At 52.0% G+C, this 14369-nt stretch overlaps 1 long non-coding RNA gene across 12 annotated transcripts in view; it reads left to right on the forward strand.

The window, feature by feature from the left end:
- The window catches only part of LOC119156628, a 35438-nt gene extending 22164 nt beyond the window's left edge, over positions 1-13274 (forward strand). For 9 of the 12 annotated variants that reach the window (XR_005107242.1, XR_005107239.1, XR_005107247.1 and 6 more), the window contains 5 exons: positions 6382-6450; positions 6580-8402; positions 8816-9023; positions 9571-9731; positions 12081-13274. This is a non-coding gene — a long non-coding RNA (uncharacterized LOC119156628). Of the gene's footprint in view, positions 1-6381; positions 6451-6579; positions 8403-8815; positions 9024-9234; positions 9472-9570; positions 9732-12080 lie in introns of all 12 variants that reach the window. The other 3 variants (XR_005107245.1, XR_005107249.1, XR_005107248.1) reach the window with 3 other exon arrangements.
- Positions 13275-14369: the final 1095 nt, after the last annotated feature.

A 14369-nucleotide genomic window follows, 5' to 3' on the forward strand; every position in this document is an offset into this window, starting at 1 on the left:
ATAGGAGATATTGTTCAACTCGGCTCAAAGCGCTGTTGCTCTAAGCTTCTGTTTCTATAGTTCAGGCAACACCCCAGAGGTGGGAGGGTGATGCAGGGGCAGGTCTGTGTGCCTGCTGTCCCCGCAGCCCCCTCCACCACCCCATGGCTCTCCCTCCGTGGGCGGCAGGGATGGGCAGTGCTGTCCTGGTGTGCCCAGCGCTGCCCCTTCCCCAGCCGGGACCCGGGGTCAGCTCTGAAAGCCATGAGGTTCGGAAGGGATCGCGGCACTGCCTGCTCCCTTTGCATTCGTTAAAGCTTGTGGGCCTCTTCGGTAACCTCTGCAGACATGTGCTTTGCAGCCTGGATAAGGACTCCTGGGCTATGAGCTTTTTCCAGAAAAGCAACGGCTGAAGTGGGGAAAGCTGAGCCCCAGGTCCTGTGCCTTCTGCACGCCTGGGGGGCTGCTCCCCACACGCAGACAGGCGCCCTGTCCCCCATGCCCTGCTCTCCTGCGTGCACGCCCTGGGACCAGCGCCCACATGCAGCACCCCTGCATTTGGGGCTCCTCACTCTTCTCCCCTGGAGCTGCCGGGACCATCCCATCCCCCTTTCCATCCCCACCGACCGACACTTTGTCCTCCCTGCGGCACAGGGCCAGCTCCACTCCTTGGGTGCAGACCCCGCAGCCTCCCCCCGGTTCCTGGCTGCCCCCCCGCCTTGCTCCCTGCAGCACCTGGGGTGAACCTGCACCGTTACCCTAAAGGGGAAGGGGCGCAGGGTCGGTGCCCGCCGCCAGCCACCAGCCGCTGGCTCCTCTCCCCTCCTACCCCGCAGGCTGAGACCGGGCACAACCTCATCACAGGTGTCCGGGAAGGGGCCTGCAGAGGCTGGTCTGGGGCATCCCACTGTCCAGCAAGGTCTCACAGTTCAGGGAGTAGCTGCAGAGCTGGGAATATAAGTACATTCAGACCAGAACAGTCTCGGCTGTGTTTAGGCACTGAGCTACAGAAAACGCAGAACGTACATCGCTGTAGCGCTCAGTGATGTCTCAGCTTGGGCAGACAGAACCTTCCAGAGCAAAGCTGTAAAGAGCACGGGCTGATCCAGATGCTCCTCTCCCTAAAAGTTCCAGGTATGCTCCCTGGGAGCCTGCAGCTTACTGATTTTCAGCTGGGTGGAAATATCAAGGTGCTGAAGTTCCTTGAAGGAGCAGGTTCTTGGATTTCGAAGGCAGAAGGAAGGTATTATTAGCAACGTTAAATGGGTTTATCTCAATGACAGCTCTTCGGGGATTTTTCAGAAAATGCAAATTCTAGTTAAAAAAATTTTCAAACAGGAACAGCCAAAAGGGAAATGTCACTTGTCCACAAAACCCAGCTTCTGCTTCTGGCTTAACAGCAGAGTTTCACCAGCTGAGGCATGAAGGACAGGCTGCAGCCTGGAAGAGCTACTTGGAGCACCAGTACCTTTTGCAGCCCTAAATTCAGTGAGATGTGAGGATTTCTCGACTCGGAGGCTAGCAGCAGCTCTGTGGCAGCATGCAGGGATCACTCACTCTACAGGACCTTCTGCTGGGGGGGCGAGTGGGCGCCAGGGAGGGCAACTAGGGCTGGGGGGGGGCACAGCTGGCCAGGGGCAGCCCTGCTGCTACTACCAGTGGTCCTTTCCCTGGGAAGCAGGTGGCAGCACTGGAAGGGATGTGAATGTGGGACAATTCATCCCTTTTCCAGGTCTCCCCTACTCTGCAGGGACAGTGTAATATATAATTTTTACAAGGCATATTTATGTTTCTGAGCTGGGCTAACTGGCAAGGAGCAGGGTGCCACTGGGGCACTGGGGGAACAGCAGAAGGGCTTGCTGAGAGCATAAAAAACATTTTTCACCAGTATTTCCTGGGGGGGGGGGGGGAAATATCTATATAGTCCCAAAGGTCTCTCCCTCTGCTTCATTGCTGATCTTCTGCTGGAGATCTTTTCCATCCTTCCTGATGTGGCTAAAGAAATAATATGTTTGTCCTGAGATCTCTGCAGTTCTTCACCTTAATTTAGGATTAATTCATGTATGAGAACCCTGTGACGCATGTGATGGGAGAGTGTGTGTGTGTTGCTGGCGATGCCGGGCCGCGTGCCGGGCGGGAGCAGCTCCCACCTGCTGGGGGCTGGGGGCTGCCAAGTGGCAGTGGGCGCTGGGGCACCAGGGGACACGCTCACCCCTTCCGATATGGCCTGTGGTGCACGCCTTCAGGGGTAAGTCAGAGGTAAATTTAGGACACAGTTTCAAGCAGAGGCGCATCTGATTTCACTGCACTTTTCCATTTTATTAGAAAAGCGCCTGTTTTGTTGCTGGGGTGTCGCAGCAGTGGGGTGCGTGGAGGTGGGGGCCAGGGGCTGGGGCTGGGGCAGGGGCTGCAGCCAGCAGCAGGTTTTTTCTTGTTTGGTTAAGGTGACCTTTGATTTAGCGATGGCCACAAGATGGCACAGGGCCCCTCCTAGTAAAATGTCTATGTGCTCAGCGGAGAAATGGGTTTTTCAGGTTGCCTGAATCCAGGCTTGAGCAAAAGCTGCTTGGAAATGAAATCCAGCCACAGGATACCCGCGAGACCTGGCCTTCGAGGCGTTTCTGGGCTGTGCCAGGCAGAAGGCAGCCTGCACCCCACCTTGCATGGCCCATGCGGAGCAGCCCAGCGCTGGAGGGCTGCAGTGATGCTGTGGGGCCAGCCCGAGCTGGGAGGAGGTGGCTTTCGGGTCAACAGCTTGTTCGAGGGCGTTTTTTTTCTGGTGCCCCAGCTTATACCAAAGGGATGGGTGAGTTCTTCATCAGGCTGGGAGATGCCTGTATCAGCTCTTGCAGGCTGGCTGGTGCAGGCGGCGCGGTCGCATCCTCGTGGTCAGAGGCTGGGCAGCACAGGGCATGCAGCCGCTCGGGGAACCCGGAGGAGAGTTTTGTGGGGCAGCAGAAAAGGCCGTCGCCAGGGGTTCTGCAGTGGGCTCAGGGGCAGGATCCTGGCCACCCAAGGAGATGACATATTTGTCAGTGGACGCACAAGTGACTGGTAGCCGGGTGCTGTGCAGGCAGCTTTGCTGTTGTGCCACTCTGTTGAATAATAACAGTGTGCAGCATGTATTAAAAAACCATATTTTCTATGCAAATATCTTGATAATATCTGGAAAGGGATCCAGCCAATTCCTACCAGGTTGTACACTGTGGTCCCTGCTGGCGTGTGTCCTGTAAATACCTCGTCCTGCTGGGGAAATGCAGCCTGTGTTGTGCGTGCCCTTGGCTGGCATCGGTGGGTCATTAAATAGGTACTGGGCTGCTGAACTGGTTTCACCCAGAGGGTGGAAAGCTGCGAGGGTGATGTGCTGGCAGCTCCAGGTGGCTGTATGGGAGCCGGGGCTGTTTGCTGGGAGGTGTGCGGGGGGGTTGGCTGGCGGAAACCCAGGGGAACCTCCCGCAGCGCTGTTTGGAGCCGTTCAACACAACACCAGGTGGCAAGTCCTGCAGCGATGAGGTGGTGGCAGTATGGCACAGGGATGGTGGTTGTGGGCAGCACCCAAGGACCATCCCCTTGCTGAGGGGACCCCCGCCATGTTCGGCTCGAGGGGGTGAGTGAGACCCTTGCAACCCCCATGATCCCCAACGGCCCTGAACAGCAGCAGCTGTCGGAGGCAATGAAGTCAGCAACAGTGCGGCAAATTATCTTTTCTCTCTTATTAATGATAAGAGAGGTAATAATCCTCCTACTGGACTAATTACAGCCAGTGAAAATATGGTAATGAAAATAACTCCTATTGCCAGCGTTTGAAGAGTTACAATTTACGTGAAAGAAAGAGGCTTATGCGAATAGCGTTTATTATTTTGTACATGGCTTTCTCTTGTCCCATCTATCCTGATCTCAGCAAATCACAGTGTCATTAATCACAGAGGATTAAATGCTGCAGGGGAAGGACTGGGAAATAATGTAGAAGCAAAACTCTGGTTGGTTCTGACTTAAACTTGGGCTATCTGTCACAAAGAACGTATTGCCTGCTCTGCTTCCTACCTGCCCCCTCTTCTTGCTGCCGTCAGAAATCCGTGCCATTCCCCCAGAGGCTTGGCCGTCCGACTGCGCTCTGGGTGTCCCCCTGGCATCGCACGGCTGGATCCGTGTGGACCTGGAGGCAGCTCCCCTGTTCTTTGGGACACGTGTTGGGAAGGTTGAAGCACTTTCCTGCCTTGTCCACCCTTGCTTGCAAAATGCTGGTGGGGGTCAACCAGCCAGGTGCAGGTTATGGCCAGCTATCTGCTGGGGTCAGTGACAGTAACGCCTACAGTAATGCACTTGCCAGAGCGGTGCATAGTTGTCTGCAAGTAATATCCATGATAAAATCCTCTCGCCATTAATTTACCTGTTCCTGGATGCCTGAACTCTGTAATTCCAATTACTGCATGGGATTTCTTGCCCTCCGCCCTTTGGGTTTGGCCAAAGGCAGTAATGCAGAGATGTTTTTGCTGGCAGATCAGCCTAAGTGCCTCTAAAAGCCGCTCCTCTTACCTCTCACTGCTCGTAGTTGAACATTTGATATGTGTGAAGGATAATTTGCTATCTGTCTTTTTGCTGTTGCAGTCGCCGATGATATCTCATCTTTATTCCCTGAAATAAAGTCAGTTAGCTAATGAGTTCCCTAATGATTATGTGAGTAATTCCTGTTGAACAATTGTTACTCTTTGCTTTAAACGGGCAGGCTTACAACAGGCTTTTCTATTGATGATTCTCATTCTTGTTTGAAATTATGGGTTCGTATTTTTTGTTTCTTACATTTTTTTATTATTATCTAATTCTCAATAAATCATCATCTCCTTGTAGGGCTGTTAGCCCTGAAGAATCTTAATGGGACTTGGTGAGTTTGAATAGTAGTTATGCTTTGCAGTGAGTTGGGGTAATCTCTTTATTTTGGTACAGACCATCATAAATATTAGTGATTGCCATTAGGGAGCACCATGAGCATTTTAGCGAGATGCTGACTGCCTAGAATTACCTATTTTTTTTAAAGGACCCAAATGCTTCCTGTGGGATCCCTTTGGGTTGTTCCATCAAACGTGGTTTGCTGGTCGTCTGCAGGGAACTTGGTCTCCAAACTTGTTGCTGCTGTGAGCGCTGCAGCCTTGGTCTGTTTACCCTTTTCTAGACGGTAATAAATAGTTATCAGATTTGATCCGTTTTAACTAAAACTCAGACAACAGTAGCCACAGGTAGTATCGAAGCCTTTAGGAGCCCTATTAATTAAGAGCCATTTCCCCCCCCACCCCGATTACCAGGAATGGTTTGCAGTGTGAGGACAAACAGCAATAGCTGGAAACAGGTTACAGGCAGCAGAGCTCTAACTAGATGCTCAGGACAAGCTTTGCCTGCAGCAGTGCTGTCCTGGGATGCAGCTCCAGGGACGCTGCTCCCAGGGGTGCCGGTGGGGGGGGCGAAGTGCTGGCCAGGTGAAGATGGGGGCAGGCAGGAACAAGCGTCTGTGCTTGCCCTGGAGCTCCCCAGCTCGCACGGCTTGCACCCAGCCGTCCTGCTGCCCAGCAGCGTGCGTGCACGTATGCACACACACACACACAGAGTTTATCTGATTGCCATTCGGATGAGACCTCCGCTGGGCTGCGAGTCCCTCTGCCACCCCTTTTCTTTGCCTGTTGCTGGTTTAGTGGTTGTTCTCTAAATAGCCCCTGATGCTACGTGAAATCTATATGGCTTCCAGTAGTGGCTCTGGTCCAAGCATGGTCGTGAAGAGGAATGAGAAAGTTACACTCTCTAGCAAGGACGTATTCTGAGGTCTGCTTGGTTATACTGAGTTCAGAGAAGCCTGGTGTACCCTAGCCCTGAGCTGCAGGCTCAGCTCTTGCCACAGGCTGTGAGCAGCCTGTACCACTCTGCTTCCCAGACCACAGTGTTTCAGATGTCCCTGCAAAATGTTGCTCTTGGTAGTGTCTGTCAGTGCAGATCTGTAGTCTGTACGTACTCCTCTCTAGGCTTTCAGCTTCACAGCAAGACGAGGCGTGGTAGAAATTATGAGTACAGCACTATCATCCTTATAGAGCCAGCAGAGCTGAGAGATAGCATCCTCCTCTGTGCCAGGGAAGACATCTGGGGAGGAAAGTGTGACTCAGGGAGCCTGGCAATTAAAACCGATGGATATCAAACTGGAAAGAAGGTTTTAATTTAGCACTGAGGGCAATTAGACACCAAAAAGACAAAGAAAAAGCAAAAAAAATTCTTCATTGCTTGAGATCTTAGAGCCAGTGTCATCTGTCTGGAAGAGGACCTGGTACAGAAACGGGGTGTTTCCCATGCAGAAACCTCAGCTGGAATCAGGGAAGGACTTTGGCTGGTTGGAGTCACTGACCCCCTTCCCTCGCCCCACAGGCCAGGCAGGTGAAGCTCGAAGGCTACAGCAGAGCCACGACATGAAAGGGATCCCTAGGATGCACCGAGGTAAAGAATGTATCCTGCCAGATTGGTCGCTGACACATAGATCCACAAATGCCGTTGTCTTATATGTTAAAAGGGTTAAATCTTACTTTCTCCCGTTTTTTCTTGTTTTCTTTCTTCTTTTCTGTACAGGATTAGAAAAGTCATGGTCCCAAAAAGATTTCTGGTCTACCACCATCCTTCATAGCAAAAGGTTCCTGAAGAGCCCCCCCAGTCCGTCCTCTCCCCCAGTGCCGCAGCAGGACTTCACATAGCAAAGCATTTGTCTGCTGCGAAGCCACAAGTCACATCTTTGCAGTGACAGCTGTGTATGTTTGGGGATGCAGCAAGTGTCGATACTGGCCTCTGGGGGGGCTGGGGGAGCCCAGCGTGGGCAGCAGGGCTGGACTGGCGCACAGCTGGACACATGTGGCTGGCTGCCCTCCTTCCCAAGCAGGGGCTGAACCCTTCCCTGCCAAGGGGCTCGAGGCCGCGAGCTGTAAGTACCCAAATGTCAAAAGGAAACATCACTCTCACGGGGACCTGCCCATGCACTGTGGTGGGGCTCATCCAAATTTTGGACAGGGTGCAAACTTTTGCACTTAAAGACCTGTAAATCATGACACACAGTTAAAAAAATGCCCTTTAGACACTTAGTTCAGACACTACTTTCCCCTGAATGTAACCTCCTGGTAACCTGTGTTGTTATAGCATCCGACAGGATGATTAGAAAAATAAGTAGTAGTAATTCTCCACAGAGCTACTGCAAAATAGCCTGCAAGCAAAATGAAGATCGATCGCTGTTTAGGGGAAAAGCAGTGCGATGATCTGAAATCAGGAAAGCAAATCAAGCAGAGATTTCCTGTGACAAAAGGTTTTCAATGAGATTAATGTAATTGAGTGGAAGGGAAAGGAAGAACCACAACGTTCTGAATTAAGCATGTAAGCAAGTTCAGCAAATAATTTCTGACCTGTTGAAGCAGAGGACGTGGTTTTGCTTGGATTTACTGCCCCCAGATATTTCTGTATGAGGATCTAGGTCTGTCCAGCTGCCGAAGTGTCACTCTGGATTTACGCTAGCGTAAAAGGGAGCAAAATACAGCCTGCATCTGGTGTGAGGTGCGTGAATTTGGAAAGGTAAAGAAAAAAGTGTGCATGGAATAGTCCTGGAGAAGAGGGCTTCCCGCTAGAGTGATGGTTTCTGCTGGGGAGACCAGTCTTCTGCGGCTCAAAGGCAGCTTGTGCCTTAACCTTTAGCAATAGTAAAAGGAAGCAAGTAGTAAAAGTACTGCTTGGCAATGGGAAAAAAAAAGACGAAGGGATGCGGGGGCTGTGGGGCGGCAGGTGGCAGCGTGTGGGGTGCAGGGCAGGAGGGCTTGGGGCAGGTTGGTGCTGGAGGGGCACATCGGGGCTTTCCCACCCCGCTATGCCCAGAGCCCACCTCCACCCACAGCCTGGTTTATTGGCTGCTGCTGGCTCCTCGGCACGGGGCACGGGATGGCTCAGGCGGGAGGGAAGCCCGTCTGTGCGGCTGAGCCCACGCAGGAGACCCTGCCACCGTGTCGCTGCTGAGGGCCATCCCACTGCTGTACGCACGGGTCTCCATGGCTAAGGGGGACAGCTCTGCCCTCGCAGCAACGTAGGATCCGTGTCCTTCTTCCTATGACGACCAAAGGTTATGGGCACATCAGTAGTAGCTGCGTTTTAGTACCCCAGGGTTTCAATAAAACCATTCTATAACTCTGCCATCTTGTAGCAAAGTAGAAAATTGCTTTTAAAAATAATAATTATTTCCCACACCTGCAAGTTTTTAAACTTGAGGGTCTAGGAGGCAAAAATAAATATCACATCTCACTTTGTTGTATGTCTTCTGGTAATACCAGCAGAAGAGGTTGGTTTTTTGCCTTGACCTTTTACTTCAGGGAGGAGAGGTTTCATCTGCATGCGAGACACACCGAACTGTGCTCCAGGCCACGGTGAGTAGAGTGATTGCACATCTTGGTCAAAATGTCAGAGAGATACAGATGTAGTGAAATGAATGAGGCACGTTTGAGGGGCTGTTGGAAAGAAGCAGTCATCCAAAATTGCAGCAGCAACTTGCAGCTGCACATGCATCCCTGCAGGTTCCTGCTGCAGCATGACCCAAGGGCTCATGGGTTTGCTCACTGTGAAGTATTGCGTTGGAGGGTGAATTTTGAGAGTGCATTTTAGACAGTGCCAGATCTACCCAGAAACCTCAGGTTGCAGGTGGAGATTTCTCATGAGCTTCTGCGTGTGCAGCAGTGTTGGCAGCAGCAGCAGCAGCTCCCAGCAAGTAACCCCAGAATTTTCCCTTAGGAGCGGTTAGCCCCGATCTGCTAACAGATCCATCTGTTATCCCTGATAACAGGGTTCATTGCTGGGAGAGGCGCTCGGTGCCGTAACCCACCTCAGGTCCCTGAAGCAACCCGACAAGTGCGAGCAGACTCGGTCACATCACTGCGATCCGGTGCCCGGCACTGATGAATAAGGAAGTCAGGAGATAACGGAGATGTTTCCTGAGGACCAGCCTCCCACAGGAGGTCTTGCCTTCTCCAAAAACACCAGTACTGTACTAAGTGAGTATTTTTAACCATTAAAAATACTTAAACCATTAAAACTTGGGAGAGGTAAAGGGGCAGGGGGGGGACCCAAATAAGAGGTTGTTGTGACTATTACAACAAAACTTGAGCAGGTCCAGAAGTCACTTGACAAACACCAAGTGAAACCCGGCCCTGAGCAGGCAGAAGATGGCATTGTAGTGGTAAGAAGGTGTGTGTTTATCTGCAGGCTCAGGGTCCATATCACCAGCACCTGAAAAATGCCCTGTGGTCACAACTTTGCACAGAGGAGCCATGGGGAAATTTGCACAGAAGAAATGTAATGGGGCAAAGCACACAAAGCCCCAGCCAACAAATGAACTTCATAGTTCAATGGGATCTGGGACAACTTTATGGGTTTCTTGGTTTTCCCTTCCTCCCACGCTCCTGCCGCCTGCAGCTTGCTGCTCCACGCTGCCCCGTGCTCGTGAGCGATGACGAGGGCTGGGAAGGAGAGTGGCCACCGCCACGGGGTGGTGTCTTTTTGGCCAGATCTCCTGCCCAAGTTTTGTTTCTTTTTTTCTAGGCAACATGGAGTTCTTCAGGTGGGAAGCCCACCTGTATGTTGGAGAATCCGGTGTGTTGTCAGGCCTTGGGACGAAAGGGTGCCTGTGCACGAGGTCAGGGGCTTTTAAGTGTTGTGCTGCGTGGAATCCTCACCAGTGATGAGCAGTTGGATAACACAGAGTGAGTGAGCGATCAAGAGTGAAAGTGTCTTGGTGCAAATCAGTGGCTTTCTGTGGGTGCATTGCTTTCAGCTCCTCACCTTCGCACGCGTGTGTTAACTGCGAGGTGCTGAAAGCCAAGATGTGCAAGCTCAAAATTACAGTCCAGTGGCAGATCCTGGAGCTGAACTTCCCAGACCACATTTGCCTTGATTTGTGTCCGTGCAAGGGGAAATGTGCCAGTCTCCCAGGTTCTGTGCTCATGGGCCATGCTCATTGCTCTTCGGTTTTATTCTCCGAGCGTAGTATGTCAGCACAGCTCCAGAAAAAGGAAAAGTTGACACTTACAGGTATGCTTATATGCTTCCCTGTTCTGAAAATCAAAGCAAACATGAACAACTTTTTTAATCTAAAAGGCAGTCCTGCAAAGGTTACCAATTAATCCAGCCACTGACATATTACACTTTCTGTAAATGCACAGAGAGATCTACAGCTCACACCACCCAGCAGGCTCAGGGTAGCATCGTTTCCTTTAAATCCTGTTATTCCAATTGCACAGTTTAATTATATTGAATGCTCTGTAGCGTACGCAGGGGAGGAAAAACCCATTTGTCCTCGTTAGCTGGTGTGCCCTGTGGCCCCGGTGCTCTGGAGCTGTGTGATGTTATTGATGGATCCGGTGTATCTCTGGTAAGAAACGAGGATTTAGGCACTTGATCCTTGACGAGACATTGATCTGCGCTGGGGCTGGGACAGGTGCTTACACCGCTCGTGTGGTGCAACGCTCATGCAGTAGGGATGAACACCGTGCCTCAGTCCTTCAGCAGAGTCCTGTCACAGCCACCTGCCGCTGCCAGCTCCCTTGGTTAGCTGGGCACAGCCTGTGCCTCATGTATGGTTTGGAAACCGGTGCTGTGCTTGAGCCCAGACGGGAAGGACTTCACATGTTGGGTTTTGCAGTGACACTGGTAGCAGGTCTGCTATGGGTCACCCGTGGTGTTTAGGGGACCAGGACCAGGTGGAGACCACCATCCAGTGACTCCTCCGTGCCAGCCTGCCCTGGTGGCAGGGGCTTTCCCTGGCTGCTGGTGCTCCGAGGACCCTCAGCAAATACTCTTTGCCAGGTTTCCACCTCCCCCTCGGTGCAGCCCCTTGAGGTCACCAGCCCAAGCCCTGCTGAGCAGCTGTGGCCATGTGCAGGCAGCACCCGGTGTGACGCTGTGCCACAGATGCTTTATCAGCCATCGCCACCGTATCACTAACAGTGCTGACATGTTGTATGATGCTTTTTTTTTATATGGTTCTGCAAATTTTTTTGCTGATTTGCTACCTTCCTGTGCATGGCTTGCTTCACCAGCAGCAAGACAGGTGGTTTACTGGTATGTAGGAACAAAGAAATTAAATTATAACTCTTTGGTCCCAGTAATTTCTGCTTAACCTCCCTCTCTAGAGTCAGTTAGCTTGTGGCCAACTGACAATGTTGGTAAGAGGGTCAGGTGGAGAGGAACCTGATGAAGTTCCACAAAGGCCAGTGTCGGGTCCTGCCCCTGGGCAGGGACAGCCCCACGCACCAGCACGGGCTGGGGCTGAGCTGCTGGGGCCAGCTCTGCGAGGAAGGACCTGGCAGTGATGGCACACAGCAAGTTGCCCATGGGCCAGCAGTGTGCCCTGTGGCCAGGAAGGCCAGTGGGACCCTGGGGAGTACTGGGAGGAGCGTGGCCAGCAGGCGGAGGGAGGGGGGGATCCTGCCCCTCTGCTCTGCCCCGGTGAGGCTGCGTCTGGAGTGCTGTGCCCAGCGCTGGGCTCCCCAGTTCAAGAGAGATGGGAACTGCTGGAGAGGGGCCAGCAGAGGCTACTAAGGTGATGAGGGCATCACCCTTATGAGAACATCTCCCTTATGAGGAAAGGCTGAGGGAGCTGGGCCTGTTTAGCCTGGAGAAGAGAGGGGATCTTATCAATGCATACAAACATCTCAAGGGAGGGTATCAGCAGGACAGGGCCAGGCTCTTTTCAGTGGTGCCCAACGACAGGACAAGGGGCAACAGGAACAAACTGCAACACAACAAATTCCTTCTGAATATGAGGAAGAACCTCTTTACCTTGAGGGTGATGGAGCACTGGCACAGGCTGCCCAGAGAGGCTGTGGAGTCTCCTCTGGGGACGTTCAAACCCACCTGGACGTGATCCTGTGCAACCTGCTCTAGGAGAACCTGCTTTAGCAAGGGGCTGGACTAGATGATCTCCAGAGGGCCCTTCCAACACTGATTCTGTGATTTGCCTTCTGAAAATATTGAATGAAAGGGCGGTAAATGAACTATTCCTAAATCTTCATTTTTTTAAACTGTATTGCTAATTTTGTTTTCCATTTCAGTAAATGGAAACAGATCAGATGAAACAGCAACTTTTTGGGACAGAGGCACCATCATCTTTCATGAATGATGCAAGATGGATTTGAATCTGATTTGTCACCTCTCCTTTGCCAAGTCACTGCTAGTTCGTAAATGATCGGATAACCTCCTTTCTGAAAAATCCAAGTTTATGGAACACTCTTTCCCCCTGCCCTGTGCCTCTGTGAGCCCCCTGGCTGTTTTCCTGTCTCTGGTCTCCCACAGAAGTTTCACAGTTTAATGATTTATTTGGGTCCATGTGGCAAGGTATGGCCATTTGTCCATAAAGGCAGGATCCCTTGAGGACATGGGACCCAAAGAGGTGACTTTGAAAACGAGAAAATGGCCCTGTATCATCACTTTTGACTTTTTTTCTGGGCTGTTTCTAGCTGTTCCATTTTGGTGCCTGTGGGTGCACAGTGCACCGTTAGCTCCAGGTTAGCCGATGACTTGAGCAGTGCCGTGCCGCAGCCACCAGCCACCCCGGCACCCAGGAAGGCTGGTGACGTGCCAACTCGCCAGCTCCATGCCCCGGACGGGGTGGCCTGGGGGTGATGCCGTGGCCCCTGCTGGCTGGGGCGGAGAGTGGGGCTGGATGCAGTGGCAAGGGCTGGGGAGAGCTTCCCCGTACGTCCTGTAAAAAATGCCACCACATGGGGCAATAGAGCCATTGCTGTAGGGGAAAAACTCTCCCAGCTAAACTGCATGCTCTCATCTGCATACATAAAAAACCAAGCTGTAATGTAGTTTAAAAGACAAGTGGAAAAATAAACATGGGGTACGCAGGGCAATGAAACAAAATGGTTCTTATATTTATATAAGAGCAAAAGGTTTTTTTCAGCTCAAGAAATCAATAATGTGATATTAATGAGGCTGAACAGGCTGATGTACAGCCTGAAGAGCGCTAATTATCTGTTCCACACCATGTGTGCAGGACATAGGTAAAATTCATTCAAAACAGAGGCACCTGTGTGATGTATGGCTACAGCACGGTAAGGTGGGGAATTGCTGCAGCCGGCCCTGGCACGAAGCACTGCTGGCTTTGCAAACAATGCTGTCCTCATGTCGTCTTTGTTTTCTTCCTCCTTAGACACATGAATGTAAACTGTAAACAAATTAAACTTTGCATCTGGAATTTTAATAAAGGTGAAGATGTTCCACACCCAAAGGACAGCACAGCAAAGTGACCTTTCAAATTGATTAACGTAAGAAAGAGATGTTCATGATTGAGGGGTGGGAAGGAAAAAAAAAACAAACTACCCAAGTTAGAGTGTTTTTCCCTTGCTGCCATGGAAAAGGTGGTACCTTCAAAGGTCACCCAGACTGTCTTGCAAAGTTTTGCAGCATCCCACGCAGGCGTCTCACACCACAAGCAAAACCACATCATCATCTAGTCCTCTTCACTGTATATGTTTTATCAACACACAAACAGATGTAGTCTGTGTTAGATTAGCATCCTCCAGCACTGACATTTGGTGGGAAATGGGTGACAAATGCCAGGAAAATACACAGGCCCTCAGGAGGACCCAGCAGGCACAGCCTTCTCCTGTCTTCCTTGGGGGAATGAATCCCTGTGTCCAGGCCAGACAGCCTGCTTGCAGGCAGGTGCCACTGGCCTTACTGGCACAGACCTACATTCCCGCAGTGCTGTTTGGCTGCCACCATCCAAGAGGTCCTCTCCTGCCACATCTCTGTGTCCCCTGGCCACTTCCAGCCTTTGCACAGGGTGGAGCACATCAGTCCTGCCTGTACAGCCAGCCTGCCCTCATCTCTGTCCCCACATCCATCGTATTGTCCCCCGGACACCTTACCCTCCTGGCCTGCATCCCTCTTGGGGCTCTTTCCTAGGCCACCACATCCCAACTAGATGCTTCTCACCTGCACCTCCAACCTCTGCCACAAAACACTCCTCCCTCCCTCCCTTCTCCCTCCCCCCCAGCTGAGTTCAGGCTGGCGCTGGCACTGTCAGCCACCACCGCCTTAGTCCCTTCTGCAAAGTGCAGCCTCCTGCACGCCTGCAGAGGCACACGAGGCTGCACCAACACCATTGCACCACCACCTCTGCAGAATCTCACCTCCTCTGCTTGCCAAAGGCTGCACCCTGCAATGCCAAATCAGCCGCAGATGCTGCACCCAGCACCGGGCTGGCAGGGTCTGTCCCCTGGGGGACACTCTGCTCTCGCCAGCCCGTGGTTGGGGCAGACCTCCTGGACAGGAGGAGGTGCATGTTGGTCCAGGCAGGGATGGCTCCCGCCACATCTCCCTCAGCCGGT

The sequence above is a fragment of the Falco rusticolus genome, chromosome 13 (assembly GCF_015220075.1).
Source record: "Falco rusticolus isolate bFalRus1 chromosome 13, bFalRus1.pri, whole genome shotgun sequence".
Classification (NCBI taxonomy): domain Eukaryota; kingdom Metazoa; phylum Chordata; class Aves; order Falconiformes; family Falconidae; genus Falco; species Falco rusticolus.